Source organism: Ascaphus truei, chromosome 21, assembly GCF_040206685.1.
Source record: "Ascaphus truei isolate aAscTru1 chromosome 21, aAscTru1.hap1, whole genome shotgun sequence".
Lineage (NCBI taxonomy): Eukaryota > Metazoa > Chordata > Amphibia > Anura > Ascaphidae > Ascaphus > Ascaphus truei.
In genome coordinates, this window is record NC_134503.1 from 8,956,013 (window position 1) to 8,973,665 (window position 17,653).

Consider the following 17,653-nt stretch of genomic DNA (forward strand, 5'->3'; position numbering starts at 1 on the left):
AGATAGCATGGGGGAGGGGGGGGGACTGGAATAGGCTAGTTTCTGGTGGGCTAAATCTTTAGGCTATCTTCTGATGGCAGGTGCTGTGACAGGACCCAGGGTAGCAAGACGGGACATCTCTAGCACGGGGTGGGGTTAAATCCATAATGCTTAGGGAGGTATACTTTATGTACCATAAAATGATAACATTCTGTCAGGTACATTTTTTTTTGCTACCGTTTTCAATTCATGTATTAATATGTTATGGTTTATGTCATCGCTTGTTCCCATTGACACTCACAAGTCATGTTCTGTATGGCTCATTGGAAAAGAATAAGCACAGCACACATAGAAAACCCAGGAGTGTATCTACATGTCTGCAAACCTGCTTCATTCGCCCCCTTGTCACATGTTATTCAGTGGTTATGGTACAGAGAAGGATTCAGGGTAATATGCAGATTAGTGTACAAGGTGTGCCACTTTTAGCTTCCTAACCATTTTTACATGGGCTCCCCAGATGTTTCACCTACTACATTACACAGCCTGTGACAAGGCAGAGCAGAAGCAGTGGACCAACTCAAGGACCAACTCAAGGTTTCATCCTTCCGGAGTCATTCTTTTGAACTTAGTCACTTGTTCTGTACGGTGAAGCTGCTAGCGGGTGCAAACCAGACACAATTAAGTTGTCCAATTCCACAGCACATACAGAGAACCAATGCGCTTCCCTGCATTATTTCCACATGCAATTGTGTGATCTGTATTCTTGTATTACGATGCGGAAATAGTGTTCAGCACACACACAAAAGGGCTTGGATGTAATACGCTTTTCCTGTTTGTATGTTAACTGCAAAACAAATCAACAAGTCATTAGGAAGAGCGTGGCAGACATAGCAATACATGCTCTATTATTTATTATTGTATTGTAATTAGATTGTAAGCTCTTCGGGCCAGGGACTCCTTTTCCTAAATGTCACTTTTATGTCTGAATCACTTCTTCCCATTATGTGTTATTTGTATTATTTGTTATTTATATGATTATGTCACGTGTATTACTGCTGTGAAGAGCTGTGTACATTATTGGCGCTATATAAATAAAAATAGACATACATACATACATATTATTACAATAGGCGCACGTGTCCAGCCTTGTTTCTCATGGAGAAATGCTACTTAGTGCTGCAATGGTGTAGCACAGGGGTGGGAAAATCCAGTCCTCAAGGGCCACCAACAGGTCAGGTTTTCAGGATATCCCTGCTTCAGCAGAGGTGGCTCAATCAGTGGCTCAGTCAAGATTGAGCCATCTGTGCTGAAGTTGGGACTGATTGAGTCACCTGTGCTGAAGCAGGGATATCCTGAAAACCCAACCTGTTGGTGGCCCTTGAGGACTGGAGTTGCCCACCCCTTGTGTACCATCTCTGTTGAAGCTAATTATGGCAGAATACTTTCTTTAACTAGGTATCAACCTCTAACTAGCCCCTAACAGAAGAAGTATCTTTTGTAAATTAAGCTATTCACTAAATTATAAAACAACCCTCTTCACTTCCAAAGGGGCCTGCAAAGCATTGCACTACAATGGGTCACAGGCCCCCCTGGTAGCGAAGAGGTTAAAAAAAAAGTAGAGAAGGTGTTATATGGCTGATTGCTTTCACTTTGTTGCATGTTCCATATGTGGAGTGCAGAACAGTTCCAGTGCCTGAAAGGAGATGAATAAGTAACACTTTGCAGCCGGGCAGGAGACATCCTTGGCCAGAGTTCATGCACTGAAGGTGAAGCATTTCCAGGTCAGCGTTGCTTCGATTCCCCCCCTCCCCCCCCCCGCTCCCCCCGCGCCCCCCGCGCCCTCCCGGCACTGCACACTCTGGTCCCATGCGAGACACGAGAGGAATTAACACTATCCATTGAGATTACCGGCGGTGTTTCCAGATGCGAGACCTGAATGAAGCCTCGCACGAGGGCGAGAGCGAGGAGTTTCATGGCATGAGCAGCCTCTGCTGGTGTGAAACTGCTCATCATGCAGGCCTCAACAAGCCATTATTGTGCAAGGAGTGGACATCGTCTGTAGGGCTCTATGGGTACTAGGGTGTCAGAGGATGCCCCCCCCCTCCCCAAAAGTGTATTTGGTACCCCATTCCTGCTTAGGGTTACCAGGGTTAAAATTTCAAGTTCACAGATTTAGGTTATGCCGAAAGGTACGCAGAGAAACAAAATTGTATTTACATGAATATCATAAAATGAAAAAAAAAAGGCAAGACCGATGAGAAAAGTAGAATGAAAATATAGAAAAAAACAGCATATATCTATTAAATGATAGAGTACAGATCTAACCAGTCCAGAGCTTCTAAAAAATACTGGACACAATCGTGAAAGGTACGACGCAAGCAAGACACGCACACACACCTCCGCTCCATGCTGTTTCCTCCTCTCCTTGGGCCCCACCCCAGGCTCCTGACACCTATCCGGATGGAACAAGTTGCCCAGCCCATCTCAACAACCCGCTCTCTCCCTGCTCAGGGAAATCCCACGGCCCCCCCAAGCCGGTCAGGTCACTATGTCCATGGAGGTAATACCGGTATACACATACAGTACATGTCCAGTATTACCTCTCATTTTTTACTGGACACAGTGTCCAAACACAGGACAGTACTGTTCAATACTGGACACCCGGCATCGCTATTCCTGCCGGGGAGAACACTGCAGTTCTAGGAACCTCGGTTCAAAGAATCTGTCTGGACCCTATTCAATATTCCGTGACACCGTTTTCCCCGTGCTGGAGAAGAGACTGGCTCCATTCACAAACCACCCTCTTCTCCATCACAGGGAAGACGGTTTCACGCCATTGAAACAGTGGCCTTCACCTGGTTGCTACCAGAAGATGCAATTGGAAGATCCATTGGCAGTGACATTAACTACATTAGGGAACGTGTTTAGTTGTGCGTTTTAATCATCCCCGATGACATCCCTGCTTACGTGCGCAATGAAAGTCTGTAATGTAATACAAACACAGTGTTACATATGCATGTAAGGGACCTCATGACACACTGTATAATGCTGCATTAGTTTATGTTGATCTGTTTGTTATGCATGTTGTGGTCTCTCACGTGCAATATATTGGGCTATGGGACATGTTGGCACATTTATAAATAAATAATAATAATACCTTAAAGCAAAGTAAATATAGACCCTTAGTAACTAGGTTTTTCTGATGTTTTATTGTTTGTTTTAAGATACAACTTGGGTTACCTTAGAGCGAATAGAAATCACATGTGTGATTACATTCATGTCTCAGACAGGTCTGCAGCCCTGCCTTTCCCCATTATCTCTTAGCATACAGTGCTTCCACTGCAGCCAGGGATTCTGGGTAATGACATGCAAATGAGCCCACACAGTGTCACCTTTTGCTTCTCATCCATTTTAACAGGGACCCCTATAAGCGTATGCCTGCCGTATTACACAGCTTCTCAGCACAGCCTGGGTTCTAGAAGTGCAGAGCCAGTAACCCTGCTCACAGACAGCTTTTTCATCCCTTTTGGGTCTCTTTAGTGTGAGGCTGGTGATACTGGTTCTGCAACGTGAGGTTAGGGATAGGTTCCAATCACACATTACACAAGTTATGGTGGGTAAAAAAGTGACAAAAACCCTCCAGTGCACAGCAAATAAAAATACCCTTTGTGTGCACATTCCCTTAGCGCAGGGGTGTGCAAACTTTCTGCGCTGCACCCCCCCTTACCTTTAATCAGGCATCAAATGACGCCACGGACTTGTGCACAGTGACACCGCCGCGTCACCCGAATTCAGGTAAGTGAGTTACAGAGGCCTCGCGCTGAAAAGCAGGGGGCCTCTGTAACCACCGCCCCTCCCCCCCCCCGAAAAAAAGCCCCCCAGTTTCCGCACCCCTGCCTTAGAGCAAAGCAGAGCATACAGTATATTACAACGTAGAAGCTATTACTGGATAGCCTAACCACTCCTATCTACTGCCTAATATATCAAGATAAGCCACGCGGCAGCTAACCCACTGACAGGACAGGTAACTTGGACGGTCATCATCTGATCAGTCGTCTTTTGTCACCTTTAATTGTTCCAGCAGCACTTCTGTAAAAACCTGTATCTTCAGGCCACTGTGACATCACTTTCTCTTGCACGTAACTGCCAACCGCAGGAAGGGACAATAATACCAGTGTACTGTTTTTGACTGTGGAATATACACTTGGAATGGGAAATTAATATCTGGAAGCACTCACCTGTTTGTTTTTTTTATGTCCATGGGTGTGTCACTATCACCTTGGGGCTTGTGTGCAAATTATTACTGCTGCATCGTAAATCAGAGACTGTTTTCACTTCTTTTTTCTTAAAGGGTTGCTTGTTTGATGTAGAAACCCCCTTGTACTTTTTGTGTTTTGAAATGCCAGCCTCTAAAACTTGATGAAATTGCTCATTTTTGGTTGACAGTTCCCACACCTTCCCCATCTCTGACTCACAGTACTGTGACTACCGACATGGCAGGGATTTTGCTCCCACTGCCAAGTGAGAGAATGAGGGTCTCCCCGGAGGAGATGGAGTGACTCAGTGAGTAAAGACACTGACTCTGAGCCTGGTTCAATTCCCGGTGTCAGCTCCTTTGGACCTTGGGCAAATCACTCTATCTCCTTGTGCCTCAGGCATCAAAAACATAGATTGTAAGCTCATCTGTGTCTGTACCTTACCTGTGTGTTTGGTACCATGCACTATACTGTAATTGTGAAGCACTTTGGGTATTGTATGTATGTGTTTGAATCAGTGGGTCTCTGGAGCTGAACCGGGTTTTGTCACAGACTGACACAGACACCCAAAAATGTCAAAGACTGAGCCACTTGTGCTGAAGCAGGGACTGATTGAGCTCCGGGTGCTGAAGCAGGGACTGATTGAGCCACCAGTGCAGAAGTAGGGACTGATTGAGCCACCTGTGCTGAAGCTGGGATATCCTTAAAACCCAACCTGTTGGATTGGGGGTCTTGAGGACTGGAGATGTAGCGTATGTATATCGGTGTGTGTGTGAATTTACACAGCGGACGTACAGAGCATCAAGCACTGACATTACGGGTAACATCCCGGGGCTGCCAGAAATGCATTTGATGCCTGACTTTTTTGTTGTTGCTTTTATTAGTTATTCTGTTCTTCTTTTAGAACAAGATAAAGGGACGAGAAGCAGAGATAATATAGGTGGCTGAAGGCGCTAGTATTAGCTCACAGCTGTGAAAACAGATCTAGCGTTCGGAATCAGAGGAGATAAAAACAAGGCAATTTTGGAAAAACATTATTTTCTGTTAACCTTTCCTCAAAACCTGCAAACTTTAGTAAACAATAACGAGCTTAGTGGTCAAGAGAAACAAAAAAAAATTATATATATAATATACATATATATACATATACACACACTGTACACCATCTTTCTTCTTTTTTATCAAGCTTCTAGGCTAGCCAATTTGTTGCCTTTTAAGTTCAATGTACCAAGATATTTTAGAGTGACATATTTTCAGTCATTTGGGTGTAATTATAAAAAAAAACAATGAATATTATAAGGAGTTCCTGACAGACTCATTATAATGGGATCAACTATTTTTGTTGCACTTGTGCACTGAATAAACTGCAGGTCAGGTTTTCAGGATATCCCAGTTTCAGCACAGGTAGCTCCATCGATCCCTGCTGCAGCACAGAACTGAGTCACTTATTGAGCCACCTGTGCTGAAGCGGGGCTATCCTTAAAACCTGACCTGTTGGGGGGTCTTGAGGACTGGAGTTTAGAACCCCTGTACTACAGAGATCTTAATAACTTTACATGTGTTTTAAAATCCAAACAGTGTGTATTTTCTCACTGTACAGATCACACCCAGTTGTTATTGTAAATTGTCGTAAGCCCAGTTCTAACTTAAGACTTCTGAAAGAAAACCTTTCTCTTTTGTTTACATATATGGTATGCACATCTTAGAATAAATAATACAGGTGAGTAACATGTGCGTGTTGTAAATGACAAGTCGGAGGTGAAGCAGCAACCTGATCCGGTGTGTGCTCGTCTTCCAGCTCTCCCCGGAAGGCGCACTCCTCTACACATTATGGTTTTATTTGGTAAAGATTTCTGCATCATGCAATGCAGTAGGGGGGGGGGGGGGTCTGTCTGTTTTTACTTCTCTACTATTTGTCCCCGCTGACAGATGAAAAAAATAATAATAATTGTTTTCCTTTTAAATGAGGCCAAAATGAAAAATGAACATTGGAATATAGCAAGCACGCACGTGTGTGTGTACCCAACCCTGAGGAAGGTCCCAGAGAGGACGTAACGTTCGTCTTTTGTATTGGACGATAAATGTTCCTTTTTGATACTTTGACTTGCAGTACTGCGTCTGGTTCATCGGATTCTGGTGGAGTATTTGTTCTGTCCTTATTTCTATGACGCGTGCACACGTGGCGAGTTCAGTGGCTTTTACTTTGCAGTGGAGTGCCGGTTATTTTTTGTATAGTGTGTATGTGTATAATCTATGTAGTCTTCATTTGAAGTTTCAATAACCCATAAAGTGAAACATTGTTATCTATTTGTTTCCCATTAGCTAGGGGATAATGTCATTATTTAGTTTCTCAGCAGACCCCTCACTTAGCACCCATGGGATCCATACCCTTAAATCATATGTAAACAAACTACAGACAACAGGAATGCACATACATTTTACAGGGGTTAAATGGCTAAATTGTCACAGCTGCTCCCCCTCTCCTACTTGGTTGTAATACGTTGGGGAATCAAAAACTGGAATCTCACAAAACAAACAAAACTAGAAGACGGTTTATACCCACAGCTCTGATGCTGCCCCCATGCTGCCCCCTGCATCTCCGAATGTAATGTCTTGAATCGGCGTCATTTTGTTCCATGGGAATTTGGCAAGGCTTTCACCCAGCTGAAAACCCCCCTCTTGTTCCCAAGATCTGAGAGTTGACACAGGGAAAATGAAATAAGGCAACATTCTCTTCTGCTGACCTTGGCCTTGGTATAACAGAGTTGCCAACAACAGTGGGAAAGAAAAGGCCGCTCAAAGGGCTCAAGTCGAAGAGCACGTTTACCTACTGACATCACCAGTGGAGTTTGGAGTAGACATATGTACGCTGAGCCTGACACAAACCAGGGATATTTAACAGGTCAGTGGTTCATGGGCATGATGCAGGACCCAAGTGGATTTAATCCAACTGACCACTCTGACATTGAGTTATTGTAGGGAATCAGCGAGAAGGATGTACCATAAAAAGCAGGAAAATCAAGGAGATCCCAATCACAGGGATAGTATACACAAGAAGGAGAGAAGTGGTACTCCATCAAAATGATACTGATGTGTCCATGCTTGCTTTGCCTACACCGTCAGTTGCTTGGGATTAAGTATTTCTCAGCAACCATTTTGGTTATCTACTTTCACTGCTTGGAGATGGGACGTTGGGATAACGATGTATCGCATGCATGCGCTAAAGTAGTTTCCTTGGAAAAACGTTGGTTATTCCTAAAAGCTGCTAGGATTGGGTTCCATAATGAGGATAGATTTGGGAGCCTCTTCAAATACAGATAAGACTAGTACATATTCAGAGGGCGTTCGTGGGACACTGAGCACTGGAAGAGGATCGCAGACCACATTCATTCATTATTTTTTTCGTTTTTTTTTTTAACAGGCTCGTGTGTAACTATGTTTAATATTCATCCAATAACAAAAGGATTCAGTTGGACATTTTAACAAAACAGGGGAGCCTGCAATGCTGTGAGATGTAGGTGTCTCCGGCACTGAAGTGTGAAAGTTTAAGTGACAGTAGAGGGCCGCTATGCGCTCCCCCCATTGATCAGCAACACAGCTGGATACACACACACATCACAGAGATTGACTGTCTTTACAGCTGAGCTGTCTGGCAGAGGAAGGGTGGGTGGGACAGCATCACTGATGAGTGGAACGTGCGAGAGCACCATGTTTGCCTTATGCATGTTGTTGAGTTCTTGATGTGCCTTTCTAAAAGCGTTACATATCTACGACAAGTTTGCACATTGCTTTTCAGTTTTCTGTAGGCTTGTTAAATAAACAATCCCCACCAAAATGTAACCAGTAAAGACCTCATCGTTCCTAGCTCTGGATTGGAATACAATCTTAAAATACAGTACAAATGGGATCGTTACAGAAATGTACAGATGAGGTGGACATGGAGGTTATGAGGCCTTTCAAACAAGGTGCGATTGGGCCGATTCAGCACTGCGGAACGGAAAGTCCCATTCAACTCCATGGTAGTGTCTGTGCGGTATTGCCGAATCGGCACTATTGCACTTGATTGAATAAGCTGCTATGTATTAATGCAACTCCAGTCCTCAAGGGCCACAAATAAGTCAGGTTTTAAGGATATCCCTGCTTCAGCACAGGTGACTCTCAGTCAAAATGAGTGAGCCACCTGTGCTGAAGCATGGATGTTCTAAAAACCTGACCTGTTGGTGGCTCTTGCGTACTGGAGTTGGCCACTCCTATATTAATACAAGAAGTTTACTTTGATACATTGCACCATATTTGCTCCCGGTTACACCAAATGTAAGGAATCTGATCAGGAAGTTTCCTACACCTGGCTCAGATTGTTAGTCAGAGAGGTGCAGGTGACCTAAGACTTTGCAGATATGTTAGACAGACAGAGACAGACAGAAGAGGGAAAGAACAATTCACAGAGATGCAGAACCAGACACCTATGTATCCTGTATCTTCTCCTATCGACCCAATTCCTGAACACGACACAATCACAGCAAAGCACCCCGATATATTGCCGCAAGGTGAAAACGCCTCTCTTTATTTCAGATCTGCTCCAAACTTGCCTTGACCCATTGACCACATTTTGTTTAATTGAACTAATTGCACTTCAATCAGATGCCGTTTTAATCAGCTGGAAGGGGTTGGTAGAGTGGGTCAGTTCCCAGGCTCGTTACTTACCCAAATCATTAGAAAGGATTGTGTTATTGTTAAATTCCTCTATCGCCCGCCCAAACAAACATATTTGCCGTCTGCTCCTTATCTCTGTTTGCAAAAGATATGTTTATCGTACAGTACGCAGCACTGAAATCCTGGTGTATCAGTAACATATTCCATGTACCATAAAGCCAATCATTCATTTGGAAACGACACCAGAATGTGTGAGTCAAAACATGCATTAAAAGAGCCCCAAGTCCCTCTAATTCTGGGGGGTTATTAAATGTACCATTAAAAGTGTTAAAATCACAACCGTGAGATGAGGCTGCAGTGCTGAACTCTGCTGGAAAATTAACCTTTTCTTGATTCCGCTCTTGAAAAAAAAATGGCCGCCCAGTTCAGCCTCACTCCCACGGGCCAATAGTAAGCTCGGGTTTGATTTCCTGCTGCCATTTTGATTTTTACGGGAACATTGGGTTTATCTGGCAGCGAAAGGGGTTAGGAACCAAGCTAGTGTAAATATCCATATCTGACATTAGGCTTAAGCAAAGGAACATTTCACAGGTCTATCATTCAGTTAATCAATTATATTAGTTTAATATTCTACCAACGTTTTAGGCTTCCAATGGGACTTTGATATGTGTTTAGGGCCGAAGCATGGGCAGTGTGTTAAGTTGTACCTAAATCTTCATTATTTTTGCTTCTGCTGGAAAGATTTCACCTGACACAATCGGCCAGACAACTGGACCTCTTCCAGCAATGGGAGCATCCTTTTCTGTCACTGATGCTGTGACAGGGGTGACAAAGGGGAGTCATGAGTCTGTCACTCTTACCGCAGGGTGACCGTGAAACAGGCAGAAGCGCTAACTTGCTATCCTTCCTTAACAGAAAACCATTGCCTACTGCAGGGTTGGCCAACTCCAGTCCTTATGGGCCACCAACAGGTCAGGTTTTAAGTTTATCCCAGCTTCAGCACAGGTGGTTCAATCAGTGGCTCAGTCTTTGACTGCTTCAGTCACAGCTGAAGGTTATAAGGTCAGGTGTCAAGAATATCCCTGCTTCAGCACAGGTGGCTCAATCAGGGGCTCAGTCTTCGACTGAGCCCCTGATTGAGCCACCTGTGCTGAAGCAGGGATATCCTTGACACCTGACCTGCTGGTTGCCCTTGAGGACTGGAGTTGGCCACCCCTGGCATAACGCACGAGCTGCAGGTATTCGGACCGGACCATTTTCGTGCCTAATCTGCCTTATCACGATGAAATCCTTTTCAACTGGAAGATAAAGACACAAAGCCCCAAATAATGATGCGTCTTGCATCACCAGAAACTGGATTCAAGAACTGCTTCAGGTTTTAACGTGTTTCCTTTCTCTTCAGTCATTCCCACGAGTATTTTACATTCATGACTAATAATAAAAAAAAACTAAATGTAAACAGAAGATGTTTGGGCACGTCTGGGTGATTAATGGCCTTTTCGATTTCAAAATTGAGCTAAGATCTGCACCTGTCTTGCAAAGTGCATTAGGAATGTACCTATCCCAACTATCTCATATCTGATTCGCCTTCCCAAATATTGTTCAGAAAAGAGAGTTTGGGAAATGGTTACATTTCATTTTGCTTTTAATGTATGGACATATTTGAACCCAGAAATATGCCGACGTTGTTGTGTTTTTTTTTGCTGACAGTACTCACGGTGCTGTACTGGCGGAATAAGATTTGATCACGGCCAAGTCGCTGCAGGCGTTTTGGCACAGAGGGACCCTTTGCCGCAGACGCTCTGCTGCTGGACACTGCCGCCGGCTGTTATTACTTGCCAATAAGGTAAGTTAATTTAATGGGTTTTATCGGTTAGTTTCGTGGTTAAGGATAGGCGTTTTACGGTAAGGGGTTAAGGTCTTTAGGGTAGGGGATTAGGGTAAGGAGCTTAGGATATGGGATTTAGGGTAGGGGATAGTGTTAGTATTAGGCTTATAGTGCTGGCAACGCCTGCAAAAGTTATAATTTAACTTTCAGCGCCGTCGCTAACGACGGGGTCATTGATTGGTTCAGAGACAGTCACAAGTGGCGATAGTCTCTGAAAATCAAATTTACCCGGCTTCCAAATTTTTGGTCGCACCGTCGCCCGTTGCGCTTACTATAAGCACTTACGACGGAGTCAATTGTTTTGGAGCGCCGTCGCGTCACCGTCGCGGGCACTACAAGCGCAGCCTTGGGGTTTTTAGGGTAAGGTTAGGGGCTCACCTTGCCGGCGAAACAGCCTGCGGCTAGATGTCCCTGCGGCAAGGTGAGTGGCGGGTAAACGCCAGTGCCTACTTGGTCGCAGCAAAATGGCTACAACCACGTCCGAGACCGCTATACTGGATATATATTTAAGTACAATTTAATTTTGATGGCCGACACACAGAGGGACTTGGCCATGGCCACAAAGAGCGGACATTGAGATTGGGAAAAGCTGCGACCACCCCGAGGATGCTCGCTCGCCCGAATGTTATTCGAACCTACTAACGCGGTAATCCCCAAGCGACGACCTTCTTGCAATGTGAACGCTAGCTCCGTCCTCAACGGGCACCAGCAGCTTATGCCTTTTCTCTGAAGGACAAGGATGGAAACCGCAGTACGTGGTCAATATAGAAGTGGAAAGCAAACAAGTACGCAATGTATTATCATATTCACGTCTTCTCAGGTGAAGGGATTTTTTTTTTTAGCAATATTTACTCCTTCCCTTAAAGGAACTAAAATCTAGTCCTGCTATAGAGAATGTTTAAAGGGCTTTATAGGATTATTTGCACACAGCTTTACTCTCAGTATGACTCAAGTGCTTCACAATGACAATATAGCGCACAGTATGCAGCACTACACATATATTATTACAGGCACAGCCCCGGCCCCGTGGAATTTACAATCTCATAGTGGTGCCCGAGGGGGATAGTTATTTCAGGTCACACAAAGCAGACACTGGGATTTGAACCCTGGTTCAGTCTTTGTTGTCAGAGTATGCACCTTTACACACTGAGCCACTCTGCATCCATGTCTAACGTCCAATCAGTACTGTACTCAACTCCAGTTCTCAGGACCCTGCAACAGGCCAGATATGAAGGATATCCCAGCGTCAGCACAGGTAGCTCAATCAGTGGCTCAGTTGGGGGGTCTTGAGGACAGGAGTTGAGCACCACTGCTTTATTTGATACTGCCAAGAGAATACACGTTGAATTATTGGATGGTGCTGTTATATGGTTTCCAGATCTACCCAATCTCTGTCTTCATACCATGCATACATATTGCACCCTGTATGAGCCAATGGATGATGCTCAAGGAATCGGCATGTGTGTTTGTTTACCATTCTTTCAACTAACCATACAGGTAAAGCCAGATTTGTGCACTATGGTTCACTATATTTTATTGTTCTCAACCTTTAGTGCCCCAGGTCTCTCCGTGGGTTTGGGCAGCTCTGACATCAGCTGCCTGACAAGTAATTAGTTAAGTACAACCACAGTCACTTCCACTTTGGGTGTACCTTCAGCACCTCATCTTTACCTGCTGCTTCTGGGCTTGGATAAAAGGCATCACAGCCTTATCTGTTATCCTCGGGTGCAGCAGATAAGGCTGAAAGATAAAGACCGGGTCCTTTGGATAGTACAAACTACAAAGTGATTTCTCAACTCTTCCTCTCATGCCAGTTCATACTGTTCATTCAGCAAAGAGACGGCTTTTTTTGTTTGGAGAGTCACACTTTCTTAACATGGTTTTGCAAGATTTGGATCATTTTTGGGGGCACATCGTTATTTTCTGCAACTCAAGATGGTTTAGCAGGAGCTGAACAACTTGACATTCTTGGTCCCAGAAATGTGACTGAAGAAATATAACTACAAACATCATGAGGTTCTTGTTTGATGAGAATTTGGAGCTGGTTGTGTCTGCTGGGGTGGTTTTCGCTGGAAGACATATTTATCTGCATACCACATCAGAAGCTAGTACAATGCACGTGAAAAGACGTTAAAGGAGCAATCCAGGCCTGCAAATTGTTGGGCTGAACCCCATTAATTTCAGCTCTGTGGTCCCCTGCTTCCGGAGATACTTACCTCCAAAGCAGGTGCCGGTAGCTGCTCCGGATGTCCAAGCAGGACTTTAAGGTTGACAGCTCCTGTGTCACATGGGCCAATTGGAAGCCGCAGCTGATGACGCCATAACTTCCCATTGGCTCACAGGATGCAAAATCTTGGAACAGCGGCCATCACATGAACCCTGGCAGCCGAGGAGAGCTGCTACCAACATCTAATTCAGAGGTAAGTATCTCCAGAAGCCGGGGGTGCCCTGGGCTGAAATTAACGGGGTTCAGCTCAATTCTATGTAACAAAAACAACATTCGCAGGCTAGGATTGCCTCTTTAACAAATTACAAATAATTCCTTATAACGCTCCGATTATAGTCCTCAGGAATTCTTGCCTTTAAAAACTGGGTACAACGAAATATCTCTCGTTGTATATCAGGATTATGCTATCCACCACTAAAGCCCACAATCAATACTTTATTCATGCATTTATACTAATGGTTCCTTACATGCGTCTGTGAAAAGAGTACATTTACATTCTATATTAATTCCTGTAATAGAAACGTATGTGAACTTGATTTATGCCAAGAACGATAATTAAATTGCAATTCAAACAAAGCTGACTGGTTCCATGGGAGCGCCCTGAGGAACAGATAATTTGCCGTTAATACAGAGAAATGATTTGCATTGGAATCTACATGGGGACAACACTGAGATATTCTTGGAGTTCAAGTTCTTATTAATAGAATGTACTTTCCAAAAAATGCATGCGGTTGCAATTTGTTTCAAACATATCACCATTTGGTATAAAGTCGTACGTTAAAAATGGGACACTGTTTCCAGAGGGTCGAGAAGGAGAAAAGGAACAAAAAATACTAAGTGGCACCAATATTTGTTTTTTTTCCATCAGCCTGACTTTCCCTGGGAAAAAAAATGTTCCCCCTGTTTACGGGGTAAGAGGAATGAATGAGTGCAAGGTCAAGTTGGGAATATAATTAGATCAGTTCAGTTCTGCAGCCAATATCCTGTTCTCTGGTCAAGTGGTTGCATTTCAGCAGAAATACCTGATAAGACAGGTCAGGTGCTGGGCAGCAAGATAGTGATGCTATCTAAAGCAAGGCAGCTCGATAATTCAGCACTAGCAACATAGATCCCTCTGTTTGCAAAGCTTGCATGCGATTCCAACAGGGATAATATTGTTTAACAATCAGAGGTTATCAACCAGGAAGGAGTGTTATTACTATGCTTTTTTTTCAGTTCTTAACATAGTCCAAATTTCATTGTGCTGTGAAACCATCCAGTTCTTGCTAGGGAATATGTAACCCCCCCTGCAGATGAATGGGGGCTTACATCTTCCCTAGCACAGAGAAGATGGCTTCACAGTATATTCAGTAGGGGCCGCATTATCCATATACTCTCATGGATCAATTGGAAATTGACCACGATTCGGTGTTCACCTAACAAACCCGGTCAGACTGACTGCCACCCAACCCCCTCTTTATTACATGGAAGTTTGAATTGTTCTGCCAACTGGTAGTGACGTAAGGGTTTAGTAATCTTCCTTGGCATCTCCTCCATGGGGAGAATTAATAGGAATTGTACTCCAACCATGTAAACAACTTTCCATTTGAAAATATGAGATCTGTTCAGACTAGCTGCACTTCATCATAAATCAGCCTTAAAGCTGTAATGGATGATAGATACATGCTGTATGAGCAGGTTGTACTATAGAAAACACCAAGTCATATTCTTATCAATGCATATAATAATGTATACATCATCAGCACAGAAACAAGGCTTAAGATGGCACTCCATTGGACTTCTTAAAATAATGGCGCGGTTCATGGAAGAATCAATGTTTTGTTCAATAAAACCTGCATATTTATTTGCATAAATCCAGTGAAGTGCCATTTTCTTCCTCATTCCTACACAACCCTCACTTGCTGTGGACGAAAGTGCACCCTTGGCAGTACCTGAGAAAGAGTGACCATTACTGGGACATCATCAGTGCAAAACCTCTGGACATTTTCAAACTCACTAATGGGGTGAAAGGTGTAGGCAAGTTGGCCTGTTTTTGAGTTGAACGTTGCCAGTGGGTTCCAGCATTGACCCAAATGGAACTTAACATGACCCAGGGATCTGCAGAGTGGTTATCCCCGAAGTAATGTTTTCCATTTAGCCCCTTCTCCATCTTCCAAACGAATAAACATTTTCTTCTGCAATCTTTGTCATTGTCCTTTTTGGAAGAAGAAATGCACCATAATGTATATTTAGAATATTTTGTCTCTCGTGGCAGCTTGTGTTGTACAGTTGTGCAGAAAAACATTTGTAATGATTTGTCTTGTGATGTCTCAAATACAGCACATCAAGGTTTTTCGTGCCTTTTTTTTTACCCAGCTTACATTCCCAAGCAAGCAATACAGGCAACGGGTATATAGATCAGTGGGAACTTTTAGAAGAGTAACTTCATGCACTTCTCTCCCACACAGAAAACCCATAAACACATACTGCTCTCATACTAACATCAAGGGCACATACTTCCCAGTGACTCAAACAAAAATACGCTTATCGACACTCAGAGGTGGTTCTCCTTAACTCTTCCCATGTCTGGGATCGTACGGCACCAGAGTGGGGATGATGTATCAGGTACGTCAATGGGGCACATTAAAGGTTAAGACACCCTATGGTTCTGTACAACACTTTCGGCCCATTCTAGTGAATGGGCCATTAGGTGTCTCATAGAGTAATACTGCCTAGTTAAAATGGCCCAAATCATCCATTCAGGAGTTAAGAGGCGTTAAGAGCCCATAGCTTTAACACAGACACAATTCTTGCCGTTCTCGGAGAGGAATGTGATGTTTATGCTGTCTCCTCTATCAGCAGCGTATATATCTCAGATACACTCAATCCCATTCCTAGTGATAAGGTGACGCTGCATACATAGTTACATAGTTACATAGTTACATACCTTTTACCTTTTCACTGTATAAACCTTGATTCTAAAGAAAATGACCTGAAACAGAAAGTTTCGTGTTGTCGGCCCGCGAGCGTGTAGCAACATTTTGTGAAATTATTTTAGTGACACCAAAAAAAAAAAGTTTACTAACCGTACCTAGAATAAAAATAAAATCCAGTTATTTTTTTCTTAAACCGGGCACCTGATAGAATCGCAAAACCTAAAACCCTTCATTTTAAGAGAAAATCAAACGTGTCAAAATCAGAAGAAAAAAAAAAACATTGTCGGCACACCCATTCCCCACTGTCTGAATATCTTGATATTTTAAAAGTGAATATACTCATTGACTGTTCTTGGGATTCATTAAAACCGAAGTTATATATGCGCCCTTCAGCTTTCCTTGATAGCATCCTGTCCCGTTCAAAAGGGTGTTGTTCATATAATTAATCCAGCATTGTGGGTGGCTCTTTGACAGTTTAGCCTCTGGTGTAACATGTGGGCAGCTAAATATCTAATATGACAAAGACTACGTACATGTTCCTGGGGCTACTATTTCTGAGGGGCCAATAGCAGGTTATTTACAAAACTACTTAGCAAACATGCACACTCGGGCTTATAAAGGGGGCAAATGAACCTCAGGAATCTCTGCGGCCATGGATACTAAGAACAGTAAGGGTGTATTAAAAGAGATACACAGAGATTGAGATCCTATATTTGGTGCACACCACTATTTCGTAGAATGTGTGTATTCAAAATGATTAATAGTCCATCAAATGTAACCTCTATTAGGACAAAGTACACATATGTACCATAAAATTAAATATTAACACACAATTTTATCATCTTGATTTATTAGCACTTAATATGAACTAAATAGTGATTCAGGTTCCAATAGTCCTCAAAGTCCGCAAGGCTGCCTAACCGGTCTCCAAACCAGGAAAGGATTGTATGGAAAAAAAGACCTACAAGTCTCCCAAAATGACAGTCCAATGATAACATAACACAGCAAACCAACGCTTGTGTGGATTGTTCATCAACGTCTGCTCGGCTGCTGTGTTACTGCTGAAGAATCTTATAGGGATCACCACAGCACACTCGTAGATGTATATGAAAAGAAAAGAGAAGACACACAAGCACTAATAGTGCATTATCTCCCAATAAGCTGTATAGGGTGACAAGACTGCAGGGTGCAAAGATTGCTGAAACTGGCTGTATTTAAAATAAAGCTTCTCTTCGATGCTGTTTAATGACAATAAAAACACAATAACAATGCTGCAGTGACAATATAAAGCTGTGAGAGTGAGCGGTGGTGGTACTGTACTTCCGTCTCCAAAGGATCCAAATAGGATCGACTCTCCGGCTCGGTTAAAATTGAAATCCTACTTACACTTAGTCGCTAAGACTTGCGCCTTGTAAGTAGGATTCTTTGTAACAGGATTCACGGCTGGCCGCTGCTGGAAGTTGGGCCCGGCCAGAGGTCAGGTCCAATTTCTTTGCCCGGCTGCCGGTCCTCTGGTTGCCGCAGGGCCCCCGGCTCTCCCCAGCTGCGGGGCTGCCTGCCTCTCCCTCATTCTCTCTGTCACCGGTGCGTGCCGGGCCTCTCTGACATCAGCGCGTGACAGAAGCTTCCGGTGTGCACCGGCATGAAAGAGAGGCCCGGCGCGCACTGTGGTCAGAGAGACAGAGATAGTGAGGGAGAGGCAGGCAGTTTCAGAGCTAGGGAGAGCCGGGGGCCC

The 17,653-nt window shown here is 43.7% G+C and overlaps 1 long non-coding RNA gene across 3 annotated transcripts in view; it reads left to right on the forward strand.

Annotated features, from left to right (window-relative positions):
* Window positions 1-10,450: 10,450 nt before the first annotated feature.
* The window catches only part of LOC142472115 (uncharacterized), a 65,439-nt gene continuing 58,236 nt past the window's right edge, over window positions 10,451-17,653 (forward strand). For 2 of the 3 annotated variants that reach the window (XR_012789607.1, XR_012789605.1), the window contains exon 1: window positions 11,819-13,196. This is a non-coding gene — a long non-coding RNA (uncharacterized LOC142472115). Of the gene's footprint in view, window positions 10,735-11,818; window positions 13,197-17,653 lie in introns of those variants that run through there. The other variant, XR_012789606.1, reaches the window with a different exon arrangement.